Genomic DNA, 16,070 nt, shown 5'->3' with positions numbered 1-16,070 from the left:
TTTTATGATTTCGAAGTATATTTGATAAATGTTTTTGTCATGTCGTAGCAGGAAGCGGGAAAGAAATCTCTCTCTCTCTACCTCTCTCTCTCTCTCTCTATATATATATATATATATATATATATATATATACATATATATATATATATATATATATATATATATATATCCTCCCCTCCTCTCTCTTTCTCTCTCTCTCCTCTGCCTGTCTCTCTATCTATCTATTTCTTTTTCTCTCTCCCCCTTTTCTCGCTCTTTCTCTCTCTCCCTCTATCTCCCCCTCCTCTATCTTTCTTGCTCTCTCTCTCTCTGTCTCTCACACTGTTTTTTTATCGCTCCCTCCCTCTCTTCTCATGTCTCCAGCAATTTGACCTAAACATTTTGATTTCACACATTTCACTTCCTGTTTCAAATACACTCCATCAAAGTTACCATCAAAAATTGGACAGAGAAAAAATGAATTGAGACCCTCTTGCAGTTTTTGTTATTTTCTATGGTCTTGATATATTTTTAACTATATGGTCTCAGTGGAATGTTGCAAAAATTTGTCTATATATAAATATATATATATATATATATATATATATATATATATACATATATATATATATATATATATATATATATATATATATTTATATATATATATAAAAATATTTTTACAAATATGTTCGCAGCTATTCCGGCAAACTGCCGGCTATGTTATATATATATATATATATATATATATATATATATATATATAATTAAATTTGCAAATATAAATGTATATTTACAAATATGTATATTATATATATATATATATATATATATATATATATGTATATATATGTATATATATATATATATATATATATATATATATATGTATATATATATATATATATATATATATATATATATATATATAAAGTAATTGTGTATATATATATATATACATTTTTTTAAATTAGGTAATACAGAATAGGTAATGGAAAGTCAGTTCAAACAGGGCACTCTCTTTTATCAGGACTTGGCTTGGTCGAGATTCAACCACGTGCTAACACGAATAGAAAATCGCATCAGCGTTGACGAGAAGCTTCATAAGGACATGGCCAAACTAGTAAAAAAAGCAACAAATCAGCTTTCTCATCTTCCGGAGATCGGTACATCAAATGCAGCGGGGGATAACATCGAAGCTAACCAAGAGACAAACGATCCAGTTGTTACAAACCTGCTTTTTAAAGGCAAAAATTTGCTAACTTTGGGTGGAGTTACGGACTCCGAAAAATGCAAGCGAATTGCGAGTGCTCTGTGGTCGGATGAAGAATTGAAACGAACGGTCATTGACGCACGTCGTGCTCCTCCAAATAGAAATCGCTCTGATGAACTCCGAACGGATCTCTATAGAAAAGCTGTCCGAGCTGTGTTAGGCTCACAGTATTCAGAAGACACTTATCGCTATCTGCTGACGCTGGTAAACCAAAGCAGCTTAAACATTAGGAGTCCAAAAGTTGCCCGCAGAGGGCCTGAGGGACCACATGAAGCTTCGTCCCGAGCAGATGGAGAACAAGAGGGCAATTTGGATGAGTCAGAACACAATCTGAACAATGAAAACGAGCCGCCTGATGTGGATAGAAGAGTAACGCCTGTAGATTCTGCCCAGAATGTGCCTTCTTCATCACTCCGTCAAAGATCTTTTTCGCAAAAAAGCACTGCTAACCGAGGTCGAAGGAGTAGCCGTCTGTAGTTTCTCTAAAATTCATGCGCCTTGAAGTTAAATTTTCTCTTTAATTTAAACTTCGGCCGTTGTTATCAATATGAAAAAGCTGTTTAATTGCTCTTTGTTTCCACACGCCTGTCGTTCGAGAGTAATTCTTCCGACATTAGTCAGTTTATTAATAGCCGCACAGCAATAGCTGGGTCTATTATTGGCCTTCTCTTGGTTTTTACGACTCGAAGACTTCTACCCACCCAACTACCTACCCCCCGGCCTACCTACCCCCCACCCCAACTTACCCAACCCCCCCCCCCACCTATCCCTACCCCAAAACTACCCCCTCCCTTCACTTAACTACACCCACCTAACCCCCAACTACCCCAGCACTGCCCACCTCCCCAACCTATCTACCCAACCACCCCATCTAGCTCCCCCCGCGCCTAAAAAACTGTCGGCATTTTTAAAACACTTTAACGTGGTTTGTTGGGCTACTTTTGTTTTTTTCTCTTGTCTGTTTTGATGTTCTGATTTCGGTAAATTTAGGTTAGAGATTATAATGCACGACGATTTGAGTTGTTTCTGGTATTTTACCGGCTATGTTTTTTTTAGCAGAAAGCAAGTTTGTTCATGATTTGAATTTTGACTTCTTTCTGTTCGAGCTTTTACCTCCGTTTTTGAATGTTGACTTCTGTTTTCGAACATTGGACTTTAACAGTAGCTTCGTCTGTAATGTATAGTAATTAGGAACTGCTGTTAATGTTCAAGGTGAAGAGGTCATTTTGACATTTTTTTGTTCTAAAAAACTTTTTGGGTCACACTTGATTTACCTCACTCTCAAAAATGACTTCCATGCTCTGAAATTGACTTTTAGTTACTTTCAAAGAGATAAGGTCAAATGGGGTTGTGTAACTCTAAATGAAGGTTATTTGAGAGCAGCCAATAGAGGCATCAAAAACCTGTACATATTCTTAATCAAAACATAACATCTCAGCCTTCAATGAAATAACTTTTTGGCCTGTCGTTTTTACTGTTTTCAACTGTAGATCTACAAAGCAATTGCGGCTATTTTCTGGCAATCTGCCAGTTATATTGTTTTTTATAGCTGCGATGCTGTTACTGAGCCGGAGCTATATTGCGGTGCTTTTGGTTTTTTTTGTTTTGTCTGACGCTCTTTTTCTTTTTACATTTGATCACATAGCAAAGCTTAAAAAGTCAAATTTTCTGAATCATTTCTAATGAATGACAAATTTTCCAAATGACTCTTCTCACCAACGGTTTTGGCCCGCGTGGCGTCAGTTCTCATTCTCTCTCCAGCAAAGGTTTTAAGATTTGCGTGATTAGGATTTGATCATAGGTTTTATATCTCACTCAAAAAAATGACTTGCACTTTCAAACTTAAGTTTAATTTGAACTAGTTTAAGGTCAAAGGAACTCATATGTGTAGTAAATGTCCCTAATAGAAGGCTTCTACACAATGAATTTTAACAAGCTTCAATAATTTATGGCTGAATGTTTTTACCTAGCTATTTGAGCGCGTTGATTTTTTTTCAATATAGATCTGTATGCCTCTCTCTCTTTTATACGGCACGCAAGTCAAATCTTTCGCAGCTATTCCGGCAATCTGCCGGCTATGTTCTGAAAAAGTTTTAGCTAAGCACAGAATATCAGAGTAAAAACTCTTTTTAGAAAAAAATGACTTCTGCTGAAGTTGATGTCGAACCTGGTTTTTTTGATGATCAAACTCTGGAATTGACATGCAATTTACTCCTGGGATTGGAGGAAAAACTCAGAGATTCTAGCAGGGCCAGACTTGAGCTATTCAATTCCCTGCTTGATCTAGCCAACAATATCAAAGCTAGGGTAAGTAAATATCTGCCAGCATTGTTCAAAAAGTAACCCCCGCCCCTCCGATACGTAGATATCACCCCCTTCTCCTTTATATTCAGCGACAAGATTATTTGCCCTACAGTTCAGATAGCCAAATATAAGTTTCAGCTTGATTGGGAACTGCTGTTCACGGCCGTACCTCTCATGCACCGTGAATACTCTTTTCTGATAGGCCAATAAATAGGTCGCTGAAACTGTGTTCAAGAAAAGACCACTTTTGCAAATGGTGGAGGCAGTTGTTGAGACGAAAAATAAAAAGTTTATTATCGATTTTTCAATTTTTTTGATGGTCAAATATTTTCTGCCATTAAATAGTTGAGCAAAACAATTATCTATTTTAGGCTAGAAAAAGTGTCGAAAATGAGCTACGTTCATGTTCCAAGCCCAAGCAGATATTATACAATGGCGTTAACCTGGTCGATTACAAGGGTGATCCTTGTGATTATCGTCAAGTAGGAAGGTTTCTTGCAAAGAAACTTCTCTCAAGGGATCAACGCGAAAAAATGTGTTGGTTCCCTGGAAGACTGCAGCCTGAATTCGACGGCCGTGTGCGAGTTCCCGAGGACGTTGAAGCAAAGTTCAAAGGTTTATCGTTACAAATGTTTAATTGCTCTTGAACGCAGTTCATAGCAATTATAGTAAACGTGTGCGTCTTTTTTATGCAAAATTTTCGCTTTACGGTTTTGACTTTTCGAGTGACTTTTACGCCCTTGACTTTTTGCGTTTCGCGTGATCTAAAATTCTCTCTCAGTCGCAATTTTAAGCAGCTGAACTCAATTGGCGGCAATTTAATGCTAAAAGTCAAATCAAAAGTGCGCCGAAACTGGTGTCATTTTTTACTTTAAGTCTTAATAGTGGTATGTGTTAACCCCTAATGTGGTTCTTTGAAGCCCACTAATGAACTTTTTAGTCCCATTTAGGCTCCCCCTACCTCCCCCTCCCCTAGACTGGAGCAGGCTGCAATTGATTAGAGCTCTCACTAGTCGTTCAAGAGCAATTCTTCCGACGTTTAGTCGGTTTTGTTTTAGTTATGATAGTAACCAGTTTCAATTTTCAGTTGATTAATAGCCGCGAAGCAATAGCGGCTATTATTGGGGACATCGTGTTTTTTTTTAATTCGTCGTCTCCATCGATGATTCTTACGACCTGACTTCTTGGAAGTGACTTCAGTGACTTCTATTGCTTTGCAGTTAAAATTTATGTACGTGACTCGTTTCTGCTTTTAGGTCAATTGCGTGACTTACCTCACTCAAAAAAATGACTTCTGAACTCACTTATGGAACTTTAATTTTTTGTGAAGATTTACTAGTTAATAGTGTGCATCTAAGTAGTGCCAATCCTACATGCCCTAATTCGTGATTATTAGCCTTGAGTTTTTGATTTCGAATATCAATTTTGAAATAGCTCTTCAAGGGCTTTTTCCTTGTAGAACTCACGTGTCAAAAAATTGACAGTCCGAAGATAACCCAAAAAGTCTAGTGGTCTATTAAAGGACTGGTGGTCGATCTGTCTATCTTATTTCTTTAGGTGTTTCAATTCATGGAAGGCCACGAGCGTCTATCGTGGCTATTTTCCGGCAATCTGCCGGCTATGTTTATAACTGGTTATTTGAACAAATAAAATTGATTGGATATTTTTCGAAGCTATTCCCATTTGCGTTAACAATTTTCTCTGATTAATTTAGGCAGAAAACCAAAAACATAATACAGTTTGAAAATGAAGCAAACTAATTGCTTATGCGCAACTCTGGTACGCATCTTGTTGTTAGGATTCATTTTTCAAGAAGGCTTTCTGTTTATATAGCAAAAAGTGGCCCTTGCAAAACGGTACCTTCTATAAATTAATTGTCGTTTAAAAATTGTGCTACAGGAGCTGTTACTCACATTTGTGGAAAAAGCAGGTTTGCTTTCCGCAGAGCAAAGGATGGAGCCAATCACTTAGGTCTTTACGAGCGATGGATCTCAAAGCGTCAACGTCCAAAGCATTTATAAGAAAGAAAAAGAGTTTAATCATAAATTGAACCTTGAAAAACGTGTTTTCCCAAGAAAGTATCAGAGAAAGATTTTCAAAAAAATTTGGTCAATCTGAACCAAAAACAAAACGTTTTTCAGAACATATGTCCCGCGAAAATATCCAAAATTTACCAAAGAAGCAAATAAAATGGCAAACTTTGGCTTTCGTAGACGCTAAGCTCGTAAGTCAGTTAGTGGAGGACAATGATGTTCATGGGCACAAAATTGAAGCAGATGTTCCGAAGGACGACGATCAAGTAGACGCAATAGAAAATTTCCTGCTAGGCGAGTATAATCAAAGCTTGAAATTAATGAATTATAAACCCGTTTCCTACTTACCTACGTCCCAATTCACCCCTTTGGGCGTTTTCGCAAAAATAAAAATTGTAAAAGATAGCTATATACCAGGTCTAACTGGGCTCTTAGGTGAAATGTCTGGCGCCGACATTAGAACGGGTGTCAATGATTTTTCGCTCATTGAAAGTAAGCTTTTAAGAAAAACTTGGTTAATGCTGGGTCCTGTCTCTTTTGTGAATGCATCATGTAGGCCAAATGCCCGTTATGAAAGGAACAATTTGATAATGAAATCTGTAGCTGTCCGAGATATTGAAATTGGAGAAGAAATTTTGATTCATTACGACAGGCATTATTTTGGTGAATTTAATGTAGACTGCCTGTGTCCTCATAAATCGAAACATGGTAGACCATTTCCGGAAGATTTGGGTGTTCAAAAGTGCCGCCGAAAGCAGCAGAAACCTAAGATTAAAGTGAAAGAAGTGCGCTTAAGTAATCATGAAATAGGTAGTCGTTTTTCGCAGATATCCGACTCTGAATCAAGCTCTGGCTACGAAGATAACAATGGTGACATTTCTGAACACGCCTGTTCATATGAAGTTCTATATAATGACATAGATAATATGCCAAATTTTTCTGCAGCATTCAATAATTTCAAACCACAAAATTGTGTACCACAGAGTAAAAAATCTGTGAAAAACAAAAATCCAGAATTGTTCCCAACTTATGTCCCTCAGTTATCAGACAATCAGAACTTGAACTCTAGCATCACCGACTTAACGCCTCTTAATCCTCTCCTTAATTCTACTCCTCTTCGGCTATGTGATTTTGAGTGTGGAAACAATGAAACGCTCTTGACAACCATAGATATTGAAAACCAATCCCAATATATAGAACCAACGATTCCACTCTATGATGGAAGTCAAGTAACCCTATCATATTTTAAAAATTACTTTGACAAAATAACCCTGAAACATAAACTTTCAGAGGCCGCGAAAAAGGACCTCGAGAAAATCATTTCTTTTTGTCTTCCTGTTTCAAACAATTTTAAGGCCCTCGCTCCCGCCCTCGATCTTCCTCAATTCGTTAAATATGACTTAGATAACTCAGTTTTAATTTGTATTGATGTGGTAGATCAATTGCAAAAAATAATAATGACAAACATTTCTTATGTTAAAAGTTCTTGGCGCTCTGATTGCTCCTGGTCAGTTCCCACTGATAATTTTGTACAGAATGAAGTGCAATTGGTAATAAACATAGATGGTGCTTCTGTTTTTTCCTCTCGCAACTTATCTATATGGCCTGTCTGGGTGCAGTTGTATAATTTACCTCCCAAATTGAGATCAAGTTACAAAAATATCTCGTTGCTATGTTTATGGTACGGCGCAAAAAAACCCAAATTTGATGCGTTTCTTCCTAAGGTAGCTTCAGAACTAGAACGTATTGTGAAGCGAACTTACAATATTGATAACTTAGGACAAGTAAAATACAAACTACGATGTTTAGTTGCTGATATGCCTGCTACTGCTTATTGCCTATGTATGAACCAACATATGGGTTATTTCAGCTGCACTTTTTGTTTGATGAGAGGTGTCAGATGGAATAATCGAGTACTTTTCCCTACAGCGTCAAAGTGCCAACTGAGAACAGCCGCTTCATTTTCCTACTGCTCTCTTCGAGCTCAAGAAACGAAACAACCAGTGTTAGGAATTAAATCTAACAGTCCCCTCTGTAGTCTGTTAACCTTCCCCCATGATGCTCCAATTGATGCAATGCACCAGGTTTTTTTAGGAACAGCAAAAGTGTTGACCTGTTTGCTTTTGTCTCAAGTCAAAAAACATAAGAGTCCAATTTTAGCTTCTAGGCTCTCATCATGCAACGTCCCTTTAAGTTTTCTTCATCGACCAAAATCGATAGAGGAAGTGAAGTTCTGGAAAGCAGCAGACTATAAATTGTTCTTCTTTCATATAGGTTTACTTGTTTTTACCTCTGATTTATTCGGGCCAAAACATAGAGGTGGTGTCCTAAGTTTTTTTCAGCTATCTCTAGCGATTCGGATTCTCTCTGGTTTGGCTGTTAGCAGAAATGATCTAAAGCATGCTGATAACCTAATAAAAAAATTCCTAGATAATTTTGTCTCAAACTTTGGTGTTGATTCCCAGTCTTTTAATTTTCATCAACTCAGGCATATAGTTGATCAGGTTTCTCAAATAGGACCACTATGGTTGTTTTCAGCTTTTGCTTTTGAATCGGCTCATCACCAGCTTCTTTCAGCCCTTTCTGGCACCATAAAAAGTCCAGAAAGAATTGTAGAAAAATTTTTAATTAGCCAACATTGCTCCGTGCTGCAAAATAGATATGATCGAGAAAAAGATGTCTGCAAGAGCAAAGAAAAGTTAACTTTCTTCACAAAATTTGAAAATCAGACCAATTTTGTAATGCATAGTTTTTTTGGCAGACACATCGACAATAACGGGACATTGTACTGTTCGCTAGCGTATACGAAATTACACAACAACTTCGGCGAGTGTATCGTTCAAACTCATGATGAAACTATAGTATTAATTGAAACTTTTTGCTCCTACCACAATGAAGTTTTTGCACTTGTAAGAAAGTTTGAGCACTGTGTTGAACTAGAACTGGATGATGGTACTCCCACGTTTGGTTTTCTATTTTTAATATCCAATCCAAGTCCTATTTTAAAAATATTAGCTTCCTCAATAAAATACAAATGTGTGGTTCTCCGTGAAAACAACGATGCGCTTTTAAAGGTGAGCGTTGTAAAAGAAGGATTTGAACATAACTAAACAAAATCATGCCACATCAATGAGCCGCTGCTGTTGCCCCATCTGACTGAAATTTAAGTTAGAATGCTTACTGATTGAAAACTGTTCTTTCGTTTTAGCTCTTATATACTTATTATTGGCGATAGCAATTTGGTACGTTTGGAGGATGAAATCAACAACGATCCTGAGCTCAAACGGTATAACATTGTCTTACATGCGAGAAATGGATTTCGTGCAGCGTTTCTTGATGCCTGGGACTCTCTTCTGGTCAGTCATTTTACGCATTGTATAATTATGTGCGGTAATAATGATGTTAGTGTACATCCACGTAAACGCTATCCAGTAGAAACTCCATCAAGAACCGCTGCCCGACTCATAAGTTTCCATGATTTTGCGGTCAAAGACGGCGTTAAAACAGCCGTGATAGGACTTTTTCGTCGACCCGATGTTGACGAAGCACTCATTAATGATACAAACAGTTATTTAAAAAAATATCTGTTGAGCACAAGCGTTCAGTCATATGTTGGGCCTAGGCATGTTCAACCAACACACTTTGACTCTAATGATCGTGCTCATTTTACCGCCACTGGTAGAAAGACCGTACGGGCGCTGCTTCTGTCGGTTATTAGGAAAAGATTCAATCTGTAAAAAAATTATTCAACAGTGATTGCAAGCAGTCCTTTGAAAACTCATCAAACCCTTGAAAATTTATCAAAACTCTCACAATAACTACTAGTAAAATTGATTCAAACGTGAGTGTCCAAATAGCACTAATTTTAGTCATCCGTTTCTTTAGTTCTGTTGTTTTCAGGAAATTGATGCCCTTAATTTTTCCGTCAGAACATTAAACAACGTCCTAATGCTCGCACAAATCAGTCAAAGCAATTATAAGTCATTGTATTGCAACAAAAGACAGAAAGACTGCATGGTATTGATTAGTAATTAATAGCCGCCGTCAGCCTCTCAACGGATATTTATTAGGCGCTCTTCTTTTTTTGTTTCAATTTACTTTTTGATAACATTTTACCGTTTACAAAATCCGCGATTTTTTGCTTGACTTCTGACTTTCCTCACTCACTGTTTCAATTGAATGGATTTTAAGTTCTTTCACATATTGATTTCCGCAATGTAGTGAATAGGTTCAAAACGAAAAGAGCAAAATCAAAAGATCAAAAGAAACAAGATTAGCATTAAAGCCCGGTCATTATGTCATAGTGCATTAGGTTAGCAAAGTTCATTAAAAACAATTTCTAGCTGGCATTGGTACTATGCTTAAATGCGTTCAGTTTAAAGGCTGATTTAAGTGTAATTTTCGAATCCAACTTTAGTGTGCAGAACTTGAACACAAAATGAAAGAAAATTGACACATAAACAAATCTGTCAATTTCTATCTCTTTATTTTTTCTTCTTTTTCTGTATCAATCCCGATGTGTGTTAAGTGGGTCAACGGCGGCTATTTCCCGGCAGTATGCTGGCTATGCTAATAAACATGTGAAGGAATAATTTAAGGATCAGAAAGGATAAGAAATTGACATTGAACTTGCACTAGACTTTTTTCGGTTAGCTCAGGGCAACTCTTTCGACAAACAGCAGACCTAAAGACGGTTTAACCTTCTTTAGCTGGAACGTTTCACTAGCTGCCTTTTAATGTTTAAATCATGGAGATATTTTAATATTCTGAGCTCAAGGTGTGATTTTACGTCCAGCTGAGAAATACTATTTTATGTTAACCAGATGTTAAAGTTAACCAGACAAATATGCGCGAAACCTTTTTCAAATTGGCTTAATGTGCTTCTGTTATGTGTGCTTTATTTATTCTTGTTTAAAAGGAGTTATTTTTTGAGAGCTGCAACTGAGGTACAGCTTGTTATTTGTTCGTAAAAAAAATGCACGTGTTCAAAAAGGAGACAAGATCGTTTTGCTGCCTTAATTTTTATGCTTAGGCTTGCTCCGTCACTCCTGGCATGTGTACATCGACATCTTGATGTGGTATTGGTAAGGAGTCTTCTGGCATATTTAGTGTGAGTCTTAATTTAATTCTGAGTTCACTTGCAACTGAGTTCACTTTAATGTCTGCGCAGCATTAAATTCTTGGGTCTTTCCCATTATAGCCCCCCCCCAAGCTTAGTGGGCATGTAACCTATAGCCCCCCCAATCATGGTAATTATACCATAATGGGGGGCTATAATTTCATGGGGGGGCTATAATGGGAAAGACCCAAATTCTTCTGGTCTCATTCTTCTGGTGATTTAGACTGTTGCCTGGATCTGGACAGTTGGCTGGATCTGGAATCCAAGCGGACAGCAATGGAAGGATGTACAGGATGCATGGGAGGATGAGCAACAAGGGAGGATGAGCAGGTGTCAAGACCCCCGTCCATGATGGATCCAGGAGGAAGGATGAGCAGGTGTCGGGACCTCCCGTCCATGACGGATCCAGGAGGAAGAATGAGCAGGTGTCGGGACCTCCCGTCCATGACAAATCCAGGAGGAAGGACGAGCAGGAGTCGGGACCTCCCGTCCATGACGGATCCAGGAGGAAGGATGAGCAGGTGCCGGGACCTCCCGTTCATGACGGATACAGGAGGAAGGATGAGCAGGTGTAGGGACCTCCCGTCGATAATGGATCCAAGAGGAAGGATGAACCGGTGTCCGGACCTCCCGGTCATATTGGATCCAAGTGGGAGGATGGAAACTGGGAATATTGAGCGCAGCTGTCTGGAACTCACTCACGCGATGATTTAATTGTTGCTCCAGTGTTCTCATCAAGGAGTATCTGCATTTCGAGCAATTATAGCGATTTGGACAGCAAATTTGACGAGTTGTTATTTTCTCAGCGCCATTTAGTTTCACCGCAGTTAGTTCAGCCTTCAGCGATGAGTTGCAAAACTAGAATATGAACAGTTTTAATTACAAAGGAGATAACAAAACAATTAACTTTCAACTTCATTATGTATCTGTTTTGCCAAAATATTTCTTATTTGTTTGGTTGATAATATAATAACGTAGAATGATTGTTTGAAATTATGGGATGTTTTCCGTTTGTGCCCCCCCAGTACGTTATGTTCCCACAAGTTACAGAGCACGTACCACTAATTAATAAATCATTATGTAAAAATATGGCAAGTACGTCTGGGGGGGGTGCAAATAATATGCGCCCAGTAAGCTGGGGGGGGGCATAAACGGAAAAGATCCAAATTATGTTATTAAAAACAAAATTTTTATTATGTTTGTTAATTGTTTGTTATTATGTTTGTTAACTGTTTGTTATTTATTCCTGAGATTTTGATGATATAGTAGTTGCTTATTAAAATTATCGTTGTTTATGACATAGAGATTTGATGTTATTTTAAAAACGTTTTCAGAGCTGCTGATAACAAAATATTGTTTTTTAAATTTTCAAACGTTTTGATGTGACAGTGATCGAGTGCTCATTATTTTATGACAAGACTCTCGTTATTCTTAATTGCTCACGAACAAAGTTTGGAAATATTACTTTAATTATGTGTGCCCTCTTTTGTGTAAATTTTTTGCATGACCGGTTATTTCTAGAACATTCTTTTGATTTCATTTATCGAGTGACTTTTTCATGATTGAGCTCTTGTTTTTTCCTTGACCTAAATGACTCTAACTAAGACAAAAAACATTTGCTATATAATTATAATTGTTGGAGTGGATGCATATATATATATATATATATATATATATATATATATATATGCATATTTGTATATATGCATTTGTTTTATACAAACATATATATGTATATATATATATATATATATATATATATATATATATTATACATGTATTATACATGTTTACACAAAATGTATTAAAGATGTACATATTCTAAATGTATACATATATACATGTATATATATATATATATATATATATATATATATATATATATATATACAGTTCACTATATTATATATATACACTTCACTATATATATATAGTGAAGTATATATATATATATATATATATATATATATATATATATATATACTTCACTATATATATATATAGTGAAGTGTATATATATATATATATATATATATATATATATAATATAGTGAACTGTATATATATATATATATATATATATATATACATGTATATATGTATACATGTATAAGATGTACATCTTTAATACCTTTTGTATATACATGTATAATACAGGTATAATAAATATATATGTATATGTATATATATACCCGGGTCAACGATCATTGTACGTTATGATGTATAATGTAGTCAGGGGACTTATTAAATTATTATATCGCATTTGCAATCCACATTTGATTCTTTGTGTGCGCTAAAAGAATAACTTTGTGGTTTAAACGTATTCAGAAAACGAATATGACGTGATATGCATTTTTTTCTTGATTCAGAGTATGTCAAAAATTTTGTTATTTGTTTGGATTTACATTTCTATTTTGTGCCCAACTTGCGATTAATATTGTACGTTATGGTCTTTTGGCGGATCACAATGTGATGCCGGGGTATCATATATGTGACGCCCTACCCAATAAAAACAAAAAAATATAAATGGTAAAATATTTTCAAAAATAGATGTATGATTCTTGGTATTCGTACTAGGATCATATATGATTTCTTGGTAATCATACAAGGATCATATATGATTTCTTTGGTTTCATACAAGGGTCGTACTAAGAAATCAAGTATGGACAGTATGAAATCATATATGATGCTTGTATGAAATCAAAGAAACTTCAACCCGGGTCTATATATATATATATACAGTGAAGTGTATATACATATATACAAGTATATAATAATACATGTAAAATAAATATATATGTATATGTATATATATATATATATATATATATATATATATATATATATATATATATATAAAACATTAGTAATAAATACCAAAAGCAGCTCTGTTTTCGTTTATTAAAAATAAAAATCATTACGTATAGTGAAGTTTTGATCTTTCCTTTTTAAAGATGTCCTTAAAAACTTCTTAGAGATGTTTTTAAAGTGTTCCTTTTTAAAGATGTCCTGTTCCTTTTTATAATCTCTTTTATATAATATCTTTTTATAAAAATCCTATTATAAAATGTTCCGTTCAAATGTTTCGATTCAAAGATTTTCAAAAAGATAGATGGGTGGGTGGGTGGAATTTTTCAAATATTATTTTCTGATTTGTCTGGCGGAACATTTTTTCCATTTAGTGCAGTAATTGACGTGCAATTCCTTAATTGGTTCATTTCGTTTAGTATAATAATTCAAAATTAAATTCAATCATTTTTCAACTGAGATCTCACGGAAGAAGCTCAAAGGAAGTTTTTCAATTAATATTGGTTTTTGCAAAATTTGAAAGTTAATTTTAAGTTTTGCAAATTTTTGCAAAAACTTTGCCAAATTTGCAAAAAAATGTTAAATTTTGCAAATCTTTTGAAAAAATTTTGCAAAATTTTGCAAAATTAATACATTAATTATAAAAATTTTGCAAAATCATTTGCAAATTTTTGCAAATTTTGTATTAGAGAATGACTAGGGGGATTATGATAATGTCGGGAGTAATTTAAGATAAGTCACAATAACAATCTGACTCAATTTAGCAATTTTCCAATATTTGGTTTTACCAATTAGACTTTAAACCAGAAATGCTTTCGGTAAACTTCGTTTATTTTCGGTAAGAATGCAGTTTAATTCAGTACAAAAATGATTTGTGCACTAACAGCACCAAAAACGCCTATACACCACGTGTTTAAACCGAACTCGATGCAAGAATCATTAGTGTTAGAAAATGAACATTTTACGTACACCACACTGAAAGTGTAATGCGATGGTACGTTTAAACACAACGGCATTAAAAATCTGCAGTTGTTACTTTCTAAACAAATGTACAAAAGACTGTACGAACGAATCGTGGTAAAAATTTAATGCAATGCATACATTTCCATCTCTGACGAACGTTTGTGTAGAGCTGAACAACCAGTTAAAAAAATATACCGTTTTCTTAAATGGTATATTTTTAAATTTAATTTCGTTGCTAGCATGCATAACCGTCATATGGAAAAATACGGATGAACACAAAAAATACGAGCCACAATCAAGTATTCCGGTAAAGTATTCCGCCATACATTAAGGCATATTATTCCACACAGGGGAAAATCCAGTATTGCTCACCTTTAAATGTTTAGATAATAGCATACAAGTAACGTAAACACCTGTGGCATTTAAACCTGACAGTGAGTAGGCATGTATTATAAACACATACATTTTCGCAAAAGGGAAAGTTAACTCAAGTCCTTCAACTTATTCGGCTGTAATTCTGTAACAGCGTACAAAATGCCCAAAGGATACATGCTCTAAATTTAACTCAAATGTTCGTTCCAATTGTAACTCAACTTAAAGACACGTAGTCATTGCTGAACTTCTCGGGGTATCACGGGACTTTTCAGGACAAATCGGACAGTCGACACATATAAAAGCAGATCCTAGCACATTGTTTTACAGTGAACCCAGGTTGATTGACACCAAGACGGGTTGAGGGAAGACCTCGATAACAGCAAGCTAACTCAAACATGGTAAACATACGTGTTGTGATAAATTGGTCAAATATGGTGCTTATTATAAGGACATTCAATCTGAAATGAAATCAACGTTAACACAAATGAGATCAAAATAGGTTGATGAGATACACTGTCGATTTACTCTGAGCGTTGGTCACTCAAACACTACGAGTCATAACACAAACTCAGGCACGAAACGAATTTGCTCAACAAATGACTTAAGTATTTAACAGGGTCTTTCAACGAACACAAATGTTGCGACATCAGGGTTAAATGTCATTGCAAAACGTACCATAAATAGATGTGCAAAACGTACCATAAATTCAACTAAATAGACGAATTACATGAAATAAAAAAGAACGATTGCAATTGTTTTGGCTTAAGTGAAACGAAAGTTTAAAAAGTAGAAAAATAGGTACAAAAAGATTCTCAGTTAAACTATTAGGTATACAAATTCGGCGCATCTTTTCATCAATCGAGTAAACTGATAAGCAAGGAATGGCTCTATTTAACAATACTAGAAAGGTTTTCTTACATGAGTTGTTTTAAAAACCCCGTTCTCAGAGATCACAGAGCACTAGCAGGTCAGTAAAAGCAAGGTAAAAAAATTATCCAAAGATTTCACAATCCTTTGAAAGAACATATGTCCGTATTCCAGTAATAATCTAACATCTTCAATTCATCGAAAAATCCCCCCTCTCCAAAAAATATCGAAAATCAGTGTCATGCCATGACCAGAAATATTGAGCAAAATTGCAAAATAGGTATATAAATTGCAGTTTAATGTGCCCTGTTCTGATGACAATGAAACAGCCGACAAACATCCGGAGAAG

At 35.4% G+C, this 16,070-nt stretch overlaps 1 protein-coding gene across 7 annotated transcripts in view; it reads right to left on the bottom strand.

Annotated features, from left to right (window-relative positions):
* LOC142349244 (uncharacterized) overlaps nucleotides 1–15,403 on the bottom strand; it is a 30,761-nt gene extending 15,358 nt beyond the window's left edge. For 5 of the 7 annotated variants that reach the window (XR_012760804.1, XR_012760805.1, XR_012760807.1 and 2 more), the window contains exon 1: nucleotides 14,852–15,403. The gene's annotated coding sequence lies outside the window, so the exon portion shown is untranslated. Of the gene's footprint in view, nucleotides 1–14,213 lie in introns of all 7 variants that reach the window. The other 2 variants (XR_012760809.1, XR_012760808.1) reach the window with 2 other exon arrangements.
* Between the last annotated feature and the right edge of the window lie 667 nt (nucleotides 15,404–16,070).

Source organism: Convolutriloba macropyga, chromosome 11 (assembly GCF_964194025.1).
Source record: "Convolutriloba macropyga chromosome 11, txConMacr16.3, whole genome shotgun sequence".
Classification (NCBI taxonomy): domain Eukaryota; kingdom Metazoa; phylum Xenacoelomorpha; order Acoela; family Convolutidae; genus Convolutriloba; species Convolutriloba macropyga.
This window is presented reverse-complemented; position numbering and strand designations above follow the sequence as displayed.